At 42.7% G+C, this 13661-nt stretch overlaps 1 protein-coding gene across 7 annotated transcripts in view; it reads right to left on the bottom strand.

The window, feature by feature from the left end:
* LOC148125348 (uncharacterized) overlaps window positions 1-13661 on the bottom strand; it is a 167026-nt gene that overhangs the window by 53221 nt on the left and 100144 nt on the right. The window contains exons 4-5 of one of the 7 annotated variants that reach the window (XR_015744367.1): window positions 6337-6584; window positions 538-4464 (exon numbers count right to left, since the gene is read on the bottom strand). The exons of the other annotated variants lie outside the window; for them this stretch is intronic. The gene's annotated coding sequence lies outside the window, so the exon portion shown is untranslated. Of the gene's footprint in view, window positions 1-537; window positions 4465-6336; window positions 6585-13661 lie in introns of those variants that run through there. 7 annotated transcript variants of the gene reach the window in all.

Raw genomic sequence — 13661 nt, 5'->3', positions numbered from 1 at the left:
AGGGTTTGGTGAGTAAGATTTAATGCTTTTAAAGCCAATCTATCAAAAGTACTTAAAACTGTTGCATCCATCACTTCTTTTTCAGAATCTGGGATTGATGGAAATAATTCAAATGTCTCTACTGGATACACATTCACACACAATTTCCTGCCTCTATTATTTTTGTGAATACATTACAACAGACTAAGGAATTAAATATAATCATCTGAAAGGATACTTTCCTTCCATTAACGGTATCTGTTAAGGCTCCAGAACTATATTATAGTTATTGGCTTTCAGCACAAACACATATTTCTATTAAGTCTATGACTCGGTTATTGGAGAAAGAACAGAGGAAGAAATGTCCCTTCTATCAGTAGCAGTTTCTTGGCTGCTACAGAATGCCTGACATTACATCCATTTGGGTTCCTATATAGCTTTATGTGATGTAAGTAATTAGAAACAAGGAGGAACTTGCAACAAAATAACTTTTAAACTTCAAAATAACTTAAACTTCAACTTCAAATTTCATTATAGTAATTCAGCCTTGAGGGGGGGAGAGGGAGGTAAAGGCTAAGTATTAATTTTGCACATTACTAAAATATATATACTGTATGTGTTCATAAGCATGTAATATAAATAAGCAATGCTATTTTCCCTTCCTGGAAAAGGGATTAATCAACACCTTATTTTCAGACCGCTTAGTTTTTCAACATAATTATTGTTAACAATTGCATAGATTCAAAATATGTATGAAGATTACTTTTTTCCCCTGTTTACTGTATAATGGAAGATGGTATAATAAATACTGTAAATAAAACTGGCAGAGAAGGAAAGAAAGACGGAGGCTAAGATAATACTAGAAAGATCACAGTGTGTGTGAACAGAAAAGCCAGGCCATAGTAACTCCAACTTCTGCTCACAAGGTGCTGGTGAGAATTTAAGGGACTTGTGCTTCCTTTTCATTCATAATAGGATATTGCTTTATGCTTTCCCATTCTTCTTCTCCAACTAAACTTCAATTTGGGATGGGTAGCAGAGATTCAGGAAAGGGACAAAAATTTCCAGGAAGGTTACTTACTTGAAGAAGCAATGTAAAAATATAGAGCCATATGTCTATATAATTCTTTTAAAACTAAGCACTCCACTAGGATGATGCAAGACTTCAGATCTAATTCCCAAAAAATCATATCTGAGTATACAAGAGCACAAAAACATGACCTTTTAAAGCTGTCATTTCTAAAAAATATGCCACTGCTTTAAAGAGGTGTAACGTTCATGCTCTTTACATACCAAAGTTCCTTTTCTGTAAATCAAACCTAAAGCCTTACAATACAGGCAGAGATAATTAAATATAAACCATACCTCTTGAGCAGAAAATGTAACTGGTCATTTAAATTGAAGCAGATCTTTTTTTTCCTCCCCAATATAGAATAGTATAGAATACTTTATTGGCCAAGTGTGATTGGACACACAAGGAATTTGTCTTGGTATAAATACTCTCAGTATACATAAAGAAAAGGTACATTCATTAAGAATCAAGAATCATAACGTACAACACTTAATGATAGTCATAGGGTACAATCAACAAATCATACTAGGAACAGTCAATATAAATCGTAAGGATACAAGCAACAAAGTTACAGTCCTACAATCACAAGTGGGAGGGGATGGGTGATAAGGAGTGATGAGAAGATTATCAGTAATAGTAGTGTACACTTGGTAAATAGTTGAACAGTGTTGAGGGAATTATTTGTTTAGCAGAGTGATGGCTTTCGGGGGAAAAACTGTTCTTGTGTCTAGTTGTTCTGGTATGCAGTGCTCTATAGTGTCGTTTTGAGGGAAGGAATTGAAATAGTTTATATCCGGGATGTGAGGGGTCTGTAAATATTTTCACAGCCCTCTTTTTGACTCGTGCAGTATACAGGTCCTCAATATTGACATTATATTTCATCATTCAGTAATAATTTTATGATACAGTTAATTCTATCATAGATAAGAATTCAGGAGAAAGATTAATGTGCCAAAATGCTTCCCACAACATTTATCCAGACTAAAATACTATGGGTGCAGGAATGCATAGAAGATACACATGCTATTTTTTCTTTTCCAACATGAAACTATAACATTGCATAATGTTATCACAGAAAAAACTACCTGTTGAAACACAGGTGCCTAATTAAAGCACATTCTTGAGAACAAGAATGGCTACTCAGTGAGCTATGGATACAAATATTGATGTATCTTACAATAATCATTTTGTCATGATTCCAACTTTTAAATAGTTGAGAACCTGTGACTGCTTAAATATAACAGCTGATAGTCACCTGACTTACACTAAGTAGTGAACTGCACTATAAATTAAACTTTGAAATAAACATGGTCAGGGAAATTCCTGTTCAAGGCATTTTTAATCATTGTGCCAGACAATACTAGTATGAGCAGGCCTGAAGAGGTGGGTGGCTGGCACAATACTCTAGAACAAGTTCCCAAAGGCAAACCACTGGCATGCCCATAAAGGTAGACTGAAACTAATTTTAATTGCTGATAAATATAATTAAATAGTAGCCTTTATTCTTGGTTATCAATAGAAGGTCCCCTAAAGGTTTTGTTAGAGATAAATACAAGCAAGCTTGGAAAAATGTTTCAAATTCCATAAGAATTAACAGCAAACTTTTAGGAATTAATTCTATGAGGAACTCAATGTGATTTCTTATTCCTGGCATATGCAAAGTTGTCAGAAGTTTTTCTTCATCTTGTTAAAACTCACAAGAATTCCAAACAGTATAGCATATTGAGTTAATATTTTATACAGTAGTAGATATTATGAACAATAAGGCACAATAGACTTAATGCAGGGGTGTCAAACTCAATTTCAGGGGGCTGGGGTGGGCGTGGCCAAGGTGGGCATGGCCAGCTCGACGTCACTCGTGTTGGGGAGCCTGTAGTGGCCCAAGTGCTCTGCCAGCGAAAATAAGTTCTTGAGCTCCATTTTTGCCTGCAAAGGCCTCTTCCAACCCTCTGCCAGTGAAAACAGAGCTCGGGAGGGCTGCCTACAGCCCTTGAGAACTCCATTTTCACCATCAGAGGATTGCAGGAGACCATCACAGCCAAAAATGGAGCTCAGGAGCCTGTTTTTACTGGCTGAGACACCACAGGCCAGTCCTTTGCTGTTTCCAGGGCAGTCCTGCAGGCCAGATCTAAGCACCCCATGGGCCAAATCCAGTCTCCAGTCCTTGAGTTTGACACCCTACCTTAATGATAAGTGTAAGGGCTCAAAATGTTTGTCTAATATATTATGGTGAAATAAAACATAGAGATATTCTGATTTATCTTATTTACCCTTCATACTTAAACAAAAAATTTTATGTTCACTGATTATGGAAATGATAGGCAATTTGGTGTGCTCTAAATGTTTAAAACTTCATCCACCCCCAGTCCAACTACAATTACTATAAAAGCCCCAAACATTGTTTTCTCTGCTTTCATTATGAATACCTACAGCAGAATCTTGCATATATTTCCTTTACTATCCACTTCACCTTCACAGCAAATTGACAAAAATGTCAGCCTTGTCATGACAGAAAGAGATACCGTTTGTATAACTTATATTTTTTACTAAAGATTTTTAAAGAGATGTTTGAACATGTAAAAAGATGCACACACCCGCTATGGGTATTATTATAGAAGAATGAAAGATACATCAAATTACTCATACCTTTGTCATTGTTCCTCCTGCTACTGTATTTCTGCAAAGGTGCCTCAGGGAAAATATTATACTTGGGACCCTACACAATTCTGAAATACAAATTACTCATCTGAATTTTCAGGAATTTCACTATGAAATTCTATTATTCTGCACTCACCCAAAATTTAAGATTGCTGAATCTAGACTGTAATAAATGATTGTCAAGCCTGAGTTTAGTTTGGTGGTGGCATCATATGAATTCAGTTTGACACACTTGTGAAATGGAGGGGGAAGAACTCAGGTGGATGAAGCTCCAGCCAAAACAACATAGCTGAGCGATGAGTCAGCTGCATTCCAATGGCTGCTCAGCCAGAGAAAGTTGTCAGGAAACTATTTTATATCCTGATTGGACAATGTGACTTAATGTTTTGGAAAAATGAGAACCTTCTGATTATAGTGATGTGGAAGCCCGGGAAATCTTCAGTAAATGGCTTCCACCACATTGTGCCAAGATGTATAGTTAGAATAAAATAGTTCTTTGAGGAATTAAAAAGCCTCTGGATTCATTTTGTGATGACTACGTTACTTGGAACCTGATACTAAGCCAGTACTCCAAAACCATTGCTTCAATAGGTGGTACATTCCGGGGTTCTGGCTGCTCCCTGGATACCTCAGTGGGACGGAAGACTCAGGGAAGATTAACAAATGGATGAGGAAGGTAGCTGGCCAGCTGAATCGTCTTGGGAATTGGCTGGAAGTTTGCTGGAGTCATGGCAGGAGGAACCGAGAGACGTCACCTGCAAGGGGAGAAGCGCTCTGGATTACTTGAATCTGCCCTTCCCACGGTCCATGATGGCCACATGAGGCACTGCCTGAACAGCCTTGGCAGGATGGAGCATGACAGCCAAAGCCCACAGCCGAACCCAACACAATACGGGGTAGGAAGCTGCTTTCCTGACAATCAACAACCCTGGTCAGCAGGACTAGCACAGATCAGTGGGAGCTATGACCAAGGGCTGGCTGGGGATACGCCCCCGGATCCTCGTCCTGTTTGCCGCAGCTGCCAGAGCCATTTTACCCTTACCTGGTGCCGGCCACTTTGCAGCTGATCAGAGCCCCACCCCCATGGGCCCAAGCAGATTGGTGGATTCCCCATTAGCCATAAGAAGCACCCAACCAACTGGTGGGCGGTCCTGGAGCCAATTACCAACATCCAGGGCAGCCAATGATGACCAAGACAAGGCCCCGGGGGGCGAAAGGATGGTGCCTGATGATGAGGGTAGTTCTAGCCCGATTGGAAGTCATTCCCGCAGAACAGCTGACTGCCCCAACGGGGAGCCAAGCCCAGCTTCTGAAGCAACGCAGAGTCCTGGTTAGACCTGAGGGAGTTACTGGAGCCCTCAGCAACCAGTCATTGGGTGAGTCGGGTTCCAGGGAGAAGAGGACTGTTCCAGTGCATATGTGCTCAGTAGGGAGGCAACTAGGGCCCCTGCCTAAGAGGCAGCCACCAGGGCCGAAGTATTTCACCATATCCAATGGGGAAGTCCTTGCCAGTCAGCTGAGTCCTTACCAGTGAGGATCCTACCCACAGTCAAGAGATGAGCTTGAAGAATCACAGGAATCCCCCTCCCCTCCAACTGAGGGAGTCATGAGGTGGCTGGGGTCTACTGCCAATGGCCCAACACCAGAACCGGGTACTTGTGGTCCAATGAGGGGAAAGGAGACCCTGCCTGAAAGATGAGAGAGGGGAGGATTTGCCCTGGAAGCTGTAGAAGTACCTACCTCCTCCCCTCCTGGGGAAGATAAAACCCCAGTGACCCATGACAGTGATGATGGAAGTGAAGATGACCCGATGGTGAGTGAGCCCATTCCTCCCTTTTGCTGTGCCAATATGGATCATAGTGCCAAAGACTGGAGGCCAGGGGGAAGTAGAAGCAATTATTGACATGGGTTGTACCCGCTGATCAGCCTGGCCACCGTCCTAAAACTGGGCATCCGAATAAAGATGACCCAACCCATACGGTTTTAACAGGTCAATGGGTCACTAATCACTTCTCACAGAAGCCGTGAAGATGGTGATAGGTCGGCACAGAGAGAGACTCCGCTTCACCATGGCATCAAAGGTGAAAGTACTGGTCATCCCGGAGTTGGCATGGTTGGACAAGTGGACCCTGTCTATCATGTGGCAGGGAGGTTACCGCATACTCAAGATAGTGGTGGGGCCCAACCCACAACCATTGGGAGGGCCCTTACCCAATCCCAGTCCGATGAAGCCTGGAATGAAAGTGCCATGATGGCATTGCAACTGGTCCCAGGTGACCCACAAATCCCTAGGGAGTATCGGGACTTGCCAGAGGCATTCAGTGAGGACAAAGACAGCATGTTGCTACCCCATTGCCCCACTGACTGTGCCATAGAATTTGTGCCAAGAGCTAACCTACCCAAACCAAAGATGTACTTCATGACCCCTAAGGAGATGAGAAAGTACATCAATGAGAACCTGGCTTGCAGATTCATCCAACCTGCAAAATCCAAAGCAGCCACCCCGGTCCTCTTCAAAGAGATGGAAGACGGATCAATGAGGCTGTCTGTGGACTTTAGGGGGATCAACGAAGTATGCATGCAGAGCACCTACCCCCCTCCTCCTCATGAAGGACAAGTTGGCTCACCTGGCCAAGGGGAAGGTGTTCACCATACTGGACTTATGAGAGGCGTACTACAGAGTGTGAATTAAAGAAGGCGACGAGTGGAAAACAGCCTTCAACTGCCATTTCGGTAGCTTCTAGTTCAGAGTAATGCCTTTCGGGTTGTAAGGGGCTCCTGCTGTCTTCATTCAACTCATAAATGAGGTGTTGCACAAGCACCTATACAAGTGGGTCCTTGTTTACCTGGTGACATTCTCATCTTCTCCAAAACCCTAGAAGAACACGTGAAGTTAGTGTGCAAGTATTAAAGAAAATCTAACAAACAAGCTATATGTGAAACTGTCGAAATGTGAGTTTCACAAAACCAGACTAGACTACTTGGACTACTGAGTATCTAGTGTGGGGATAGAGATGGATCCAGAGAAAGTAAAGACAGTCCTGGACTAGCATGCACCCATTGGCAGTTGCAGAGTTTCCTGGGGTTTGCAAACTTCTATCGGCAGTTCATCCCAAATTTCACTGAGATTGCCAAGCCCATCACCAAGCTATTGAAAATGGGGAAAGGCCTGCAACAGCCATGACTACCTCAACCCCTAAGTTGGAATTTAAAGTGTCAGAAAGCTTTTGAACAGTTGAAAGGACTACTCGCGAGGGAGCCAATCCTCAAGCACCTGGACCCAGACCAGCCATTGCAATTCAAGCTGATGCCAGTGATATGGCCATCGCAGCAGTCCTTTTCCAGAAGAATGCAGGGGGCAACTTACAGCTCTACGCGTACACCTCCAAAAAACTGAATGGAGGTGGGCCATATGAGAAAAGGAAGCACATGCAGTCCGATGGGCACTACTGACCTGGAGACACTTTCTGGAGGGCAGTGCAGTGCCTTTTGAAATATGGACTGATCACAAAAACTTGAAGACACTGAAGACTCCACATAAACTCCCCAAAGCAGGTCCGTTGGGTGCAGTATTTTAAACAATTCAACTTTGAACTAAAATATATCCCAGGGGGAAAAAACATTTTAGCAGATGCCCTGTCACGCAAACTGCAATACCACAGCATGAGGGAAGAAATGATCTATCCAATAATTTCCCCTTCCCAACCAGCGTTCACCCGAGGCCAGGCAGCCTGTAGAAGGACTTTGGATGGGGGGGATAATCCAGAGGCTGAAAGACAAGCTGCCAACTGACCAGTGGTACAAGGGCAATCTGGGCAAAGCCACGATTCTAAGCAAGCGGGCACTTTGGCTATGTAAAAACCATGCACCTGACTCGAAGACAATTTTGGTAGCCAAAAATGAAAAAAGACATGGAGGACCATGTAAAAAGCTGTGTTACTTGTGCAACAATGAAAATGAGCCCAGGAAAGCTCCTGGGTTGCTCCAGTAAGTGGCGGAACCATCCCGACCCTGGAAAGAAATAGCTATGGGCTTCATTGTCAAGCTCCCTCAGGGCAGCAGAAACACAGTCATTTGGACTGTAGTGCAGTGATGGTATTCAGCAGGTTCTGACCAGTTCTGGAGAACTGGTAGCAGAAATTTTGAATAGTTTGGAGAACCAGAAAATACCACCTCTGACTAGAGATTTTACAGTATACTTCCCCAGCCACACCCACCAAGCCACGCCCACAGAACCGGTAGTAAAAAAAATTTGAATCCCACCACTGCCGTAGTGGACTTATTCTCCAAACAGGCCCACTTTGTGGCCTGCACAGGACTCCCGTCTGCATGGAAACTGGCTAACCTATTTATCAAGCATATCTATAGGTTGCATGGAGTCTCCCATAGAGTCATCTCTGATCAGGGGGGTTCCACCCTCCTCCATGTTGCTAACAGAGTGGATGAAGTCATTGAAAAAAGCATGGGAAAACACCAAGCAGGCCCTGAGTGAAACAGCAGAGGCCTATAAAAAGCAGGCTGACAAACACCCTCAACCAGAATTTAGGGTGGTAGACAAGGTGTACTTGTCCACAAAGTACCTGAAATTAAAATTGGCCTCAAAAAAGCTTGGTCCTAAATATATCGGGCCATTCCCAATAATTAAAGTGATTAACCCAGTTACGGTACAACTTCACCTTCCCAGGTTACTAGGGAAAATACATCCAGTATTCCACAGTAATGTGTTGAAACCGGTGGTAAGTTCACAAGTTAGATCAGTGGATCAAGCTCCTCCCAAAACTGTTGGTAATTGAGGGTCAAATGCACTATGAAATTAAAAAGGATCCTGGACTCGAAGATACAAAGGGGCCAGTTAGAATATTTGATACATTGGAAGAGATACCCCCTATCTGAAGCAACCTAGATTAAAAGTTGGAAGGTAAATGCTGATAAGGGTTGATAAAACAATTCCATGACAAGTACCCCCAGAAGCCAAAGGGACCTCCTGGTGGGGAAGAGGTGGTTACTGGCATGGGTGATTGTCTTTATGCTTTATGTCTTGCAGGAATGTTCCTTAAGTTGTGGGGAGACAGCCTGTCAAGCCTGAACTTAGTTTGTTGGAATCGTATGAATTCGGTTTGACACACTTGTGAAATGGAGGGGGAAGAACTCAGGTGGATGAAGCTCCAGCCAAAACAACATAGCTGAGCGATGAGTCAGCTGCATTCCAATGGTTGCTCAGCCAGAGAAAGTTGCCAGGAAACTATTTTATATCCTGATTGGACAATGTGACTTAATGTTTTGGAAAAATGAGAACCTTCTGATTATAGTGATATGGAAGCCCGGAAAATCTTCAGTACTGGCTTCCACCACACCAGATTGTGCCAAGATGTATTGTTAGAATAAATAGTTCTTTGAGGAATTAAAAAACCCAAGTTCATTTTGTGACTACTGCATTACTTGGAACCTGACATGATAGTATATAATAATAAATTAAATAGTAAGTACAACATGAGGATATGCAAGTATGATGATCACTGTAGGAATATAAACATTATCAACTCTAATCTACAATCACCAATGATTTTATTGTACTTTCTCTTAAATTTATCTATTATTGTCCAAGTTCACAAAATGCACAGAGCATGAATATCAATATTCTGATGAGTAACCTAAAATAGAAAAAACTGGGAATGTGCCAGATTAAAATCTAACATTACTACTTAGTACATGAGCCATGTACTGAAGACCAGATGGCTGGCAGGGAGGTGGGGCAATCCTGCAGTCTTTCCCAAAATAATGCTTCTGGTGAGGAGAAAGAGAAGTATGGTGAAAGGAGGCTTGGCGGGTGTCAGAGGGGCGGCGAGCATTCACAGCTCTGGAGGGGGAGTCGAGCTTCCCCACTCACAACATCTTTGCCTGAGTGCATCGCTGGCAACTGCTTCCTGCAGCTCAGGAGGTCCGCGCTCTTCCTGCTGCTGCTCAGCCTCAATGCATAGAGGCAGGAGGCGGTGGTCATGACATGGGTTTCATTTGCTGCCTGCAAGCTCTGGGCAGTGAGCAGCCAAGCAAGCCAGTGATCTACCAGTTGTCTCTAATCTGCCTGCCCATGCCTGGCTCCTGTGCCCTTGACCGTGCTGCCCCCTCACTTTTCTCTATGCCTCTCCTAGCCAATGGTGTTCACGAGCAAATTGCAGCCAGGCTGGCTTTGCAAAACACCCAGGAAGGGCTCCAGTGCCACGATCTCCCAGACGCATCCCTCGCAGACCAGGCCAGCTTCAGAAAACATCCAGAAAGTGCTCCAGTGCCACGATCTCCCACGCGCTTCCCTCAGAAGCCAGGTCGGTTTGGGAAACATCTGGGAAGGGCTCTAGTGCCATGATCTCTCCCGCGCTCCCTTGTCTCCCCATGCACATCACCTGCCACAGGTATTGCCCCTCTGCCAGCTCGCCCTCCCCCACCCACCCACTGGCCTGTGCCCTTTGGCCTTACCTTTGCAAGCAGCGGGGAGCAGAAGTGCAGCTAGATTCTGCAAGTAATGGCGGGGCGGGGCCAGCCAAAATTTGTACTGAACCAGCCTGAACCAGCTGAATCCTACCACTGAGAATATCTACGTACAATTTCTGATAATATAGGATTTACAATCATTTTGGCAACTACTGTCATGTAATTAGCTAGTAAGCCTCCGGAAGTGATTTACCTAAAGTACTTAGCTGGAATTTTGGGAGCTGAAGGAGAGAGGCAAAAATGCTGGATAATTACTAATAGAAAACTGCAGCATTAATAGCAAATAAAGAACATATTAAATCATTCACTTTTCAAAACTCAGATTTGTTCTTAATAACACATAACAAAATTAGTGCAAACATAGGGGGAGGATCACTTAATTAAACTATCAACTCAATGAGTAGGAGGGGGAGGAAGCTTATCTTTGAAACTTAATTAACCCACTGGTGGGTGGAGGGGAGCAGTGAGATAAATTTTTATTCAAACTATAGGGAAGATTTGCATGTGGAAACTTTATACATTAGGAAGAGCAAGATTAGAATCTTCCCACTTATTGCATTTTTTAATAATTCATGTTGTTGTTAGTTGAGAAATCATGTCCGACCCATCGTGACCTCATGGAGAACATTCCTCCAGGCCTTCCTGTTCTCTACCATCTTCCAGAGTCCATTTAAGCTCACACCTACTGCTTTAGTGACTCCATCCAGCCACCTCATTTTCTGTTGTCCCTTTCTTCTTTTGCCCTCAATCTTTCCCAGCATTAGGCTCTTCTCCAGTGAGTCCTTCCTTCTCATTAAGTGGCCAAAGTATTTGAGTTTCACCTTCAGGATCTGGCAGTCAGGGTTGATCTCTTCCAGGACTGACCGGTCAGTCTTCCCTTGCAGTCCAAGGGACTCACAGGAGTCTTCTCCAGCACCATAGTTCAAAGGCCTCAATTCTTTGGCGCTCAGCCTTTCTTTTGGTCCAACTTTCACAGCCATAAATTGCAACTGGGAAAACAATAGTCTTGACTACACGCACTTTTGTTGGCAGGGTGATGTCTCTGCTTTTTAGTATGCTATCTAGATTTGCCATAACTTTCCTTCCCAGGAGCAAGCGTCTTTTAATTTCTTGGCTGCAGTCCCCATCTGCAATGATCTTGGAGCCCAGGAAAATAAAATCTGTCACTACCTCCATTTCTTCCCCATCTATTTGCCAGGAATTGAGAGGGCTGGATGCCATGGTCTTAAGTTTTCTTAATGTTGAGTTTCAAGCCAACTTTTGTACTCTCCTTCGTCACCCGCATCAAGAAGCTCTTTAGTTCCTCTTCACTTTCTGCATTAGAGTGGTATCATCTGCATATCTGAGATTGTTGATATTTTTCCCAGTATATAGTAGTATAATTCCTACTATTTAAGTTTTAGGGAAGAGAGAGCAAGTAATACATTTTAAATAACCATTATAAATTTATTTATGACCCTCTATCATTACTATCCAACATAATGAATCCAAGGCAAGGAATCATGGAGATGGGAATACTTGGAAAAACAAAAAGGTAAAATCAGGTCTGCATCACATGCATATGGGAAAAATAGTGCAGGAAGAACAACAGATGCCAAGACATGCTGAACAAATGACCAAGTTAAGGGCATCTAAGGAGGACTATCAATGGAATTTCCCAATGAATACTATTAGAAATAAACTGAAAAAAAGTGGAAGAAATAATGTTTTCAAGAGGGAATGATAAATTTGGAAATCTCATTCCAAAAATCAAAACTAAAATTTCTCATTTCAGAAATCTCACATATTCTGCTAGAGACAAATTCTGTGTGGATGGGCTCCAGCACAAATTAAAAAGCTCAAAAGACAAATCATCTGGTCCTGGTGATGATCCAGACTGGATCTTGCAACATCATTCCGGGACGCATATATTTTCCCTTATTTATGGGAAATCTCATAGTTTGGAAGGTAGAAATAATGTTAACCAGTAGCATTTCTTATAGTGTTTCCCAACAGTGGCAACTTGAAGATGGTGTGGACTAAAACTCCCAGATTTCTCAGCCAGCATGAGTAGTCCACATGGCTCTAAGTTGCTAAGGTTGAGAGACAGTGGTTTAGACAGCGCTCTGAGGAATGAACAAGGGTACTGGAAGTACAGCAATTTTATATAATTATATGTTAGACTCATCTGCATCAATGTCCTTTAAACATATTAAATATAGATGTTTAAAATGTATTTTCCTCAAGACATGTTTTCATAATTATGTTCACTCCTAATTATATATGTATTACTCTCAAAAATTATTGGTTTTATTTATCTGCAAAAAAAAGAGTACATTTTAATTAACAAAAATATCTGGAAGCTAACTATAAAGCAGCCTATCAAACTATGGCCTCTGGATATATTGGACTTTAATTCCCAATTTACATGGTGGGCACTGGGAAAAGGCTTGCAATTCTCTCTCTTCACAGTCACTGTAGCTGCAATCAACAGTTTACAGAAAAACAGAGGTTGCAAAGCCATCCTGCTATGCAAGAGAACCATCACCTGGAAATTAAGATAACTTTTGTCATTTTTTTACTGCGAGCACACCAGCCCACATTAAAAATGAAATTCTATTGCCTGCTCTCAAGAGAAAGGGTATATCTACCCAATCACATACATAACACGCATATACACATGCTATATACATATATACCTGCGCATGCATGCATGCATGCATGCATACACATACACGCATACACATCACTGCCCAGTTATAGCAGAAAGAGGTAACATAAGTTCACAAGGTTGATGCTATATGGAACAAAACTGTGATCTAGATCAGGGGTGTCAAAGGGTGCTTAGATCTGGTCTGCAGGGTTGATCTGGAAATAGCAAAGGACCGGCCCGCAGTGCCTCTGCTAGCAAAAATGGGGTGCAGGCGGGGTGCACCCAACTCTTGCAAACGCTTTTGTTCTCCAGAATTCTCTGGGAGGCCTTCTAGGCCCAAAATGGGCCTCCAGAGTGTTCCAGGATGCATTCCCAGCCCAAAACTGGGCCACCAGAGTGCTCGAGGAGGCCATTCTTGACTCAGAAGGTTTTCAAAGTAAAATATTTTATCTTTCAGGATTGCAGGATTTTGCTACTGTAGCCTATGTCAACAATTTTGTAGTTCTAGTCTTCCTGTGGAATCAGTTTCTTGATCTGCTCTCTCATAAGGTAATCAAGTAGATCAAATAAGTATTAAAAACAAAATCACAGAAATACATGCCTATTTTTGTAAATTTATAAAACCATGTCTGCCGAGGTACGGTGTCAAGCCCGCCATGGCCATATCTCCACCAGTCCTCCAAGGTCAAACCTAATCCTGATGTGGCCCTCAATAAAATTGAGTTTGATACCCCTAATCTAGATATTCTGCTTCAGATACCATGAAGTCTCCTCCCAGAAGGTAAAATGGAAAACAAGTCCTGAAGAGAATGTGTAGTGTCCCAGGCAATCCTC

The sequence above is a fragment of the Pseudonaja textilis genome, chromosome 7 (genome assembly GCF_049901715.1).
Source record: "Pseudonaja textilis isolate UNSWEBS1 chromosome 7, rPseTex1.2, whole genome shotgun sequence".
NCBI classification, from domain to species: Eukaryota; Metazoa; Chordata; class Lepidosauria; order Squamata; family Elapidae; genus Pseudonaja; species Pseudonaja textilis.
The sequence above is the reverse complement of the archived record's forward strand: the minus strand, read 5'-3'. Positions and strand labels throughout refer to the sequence as shown.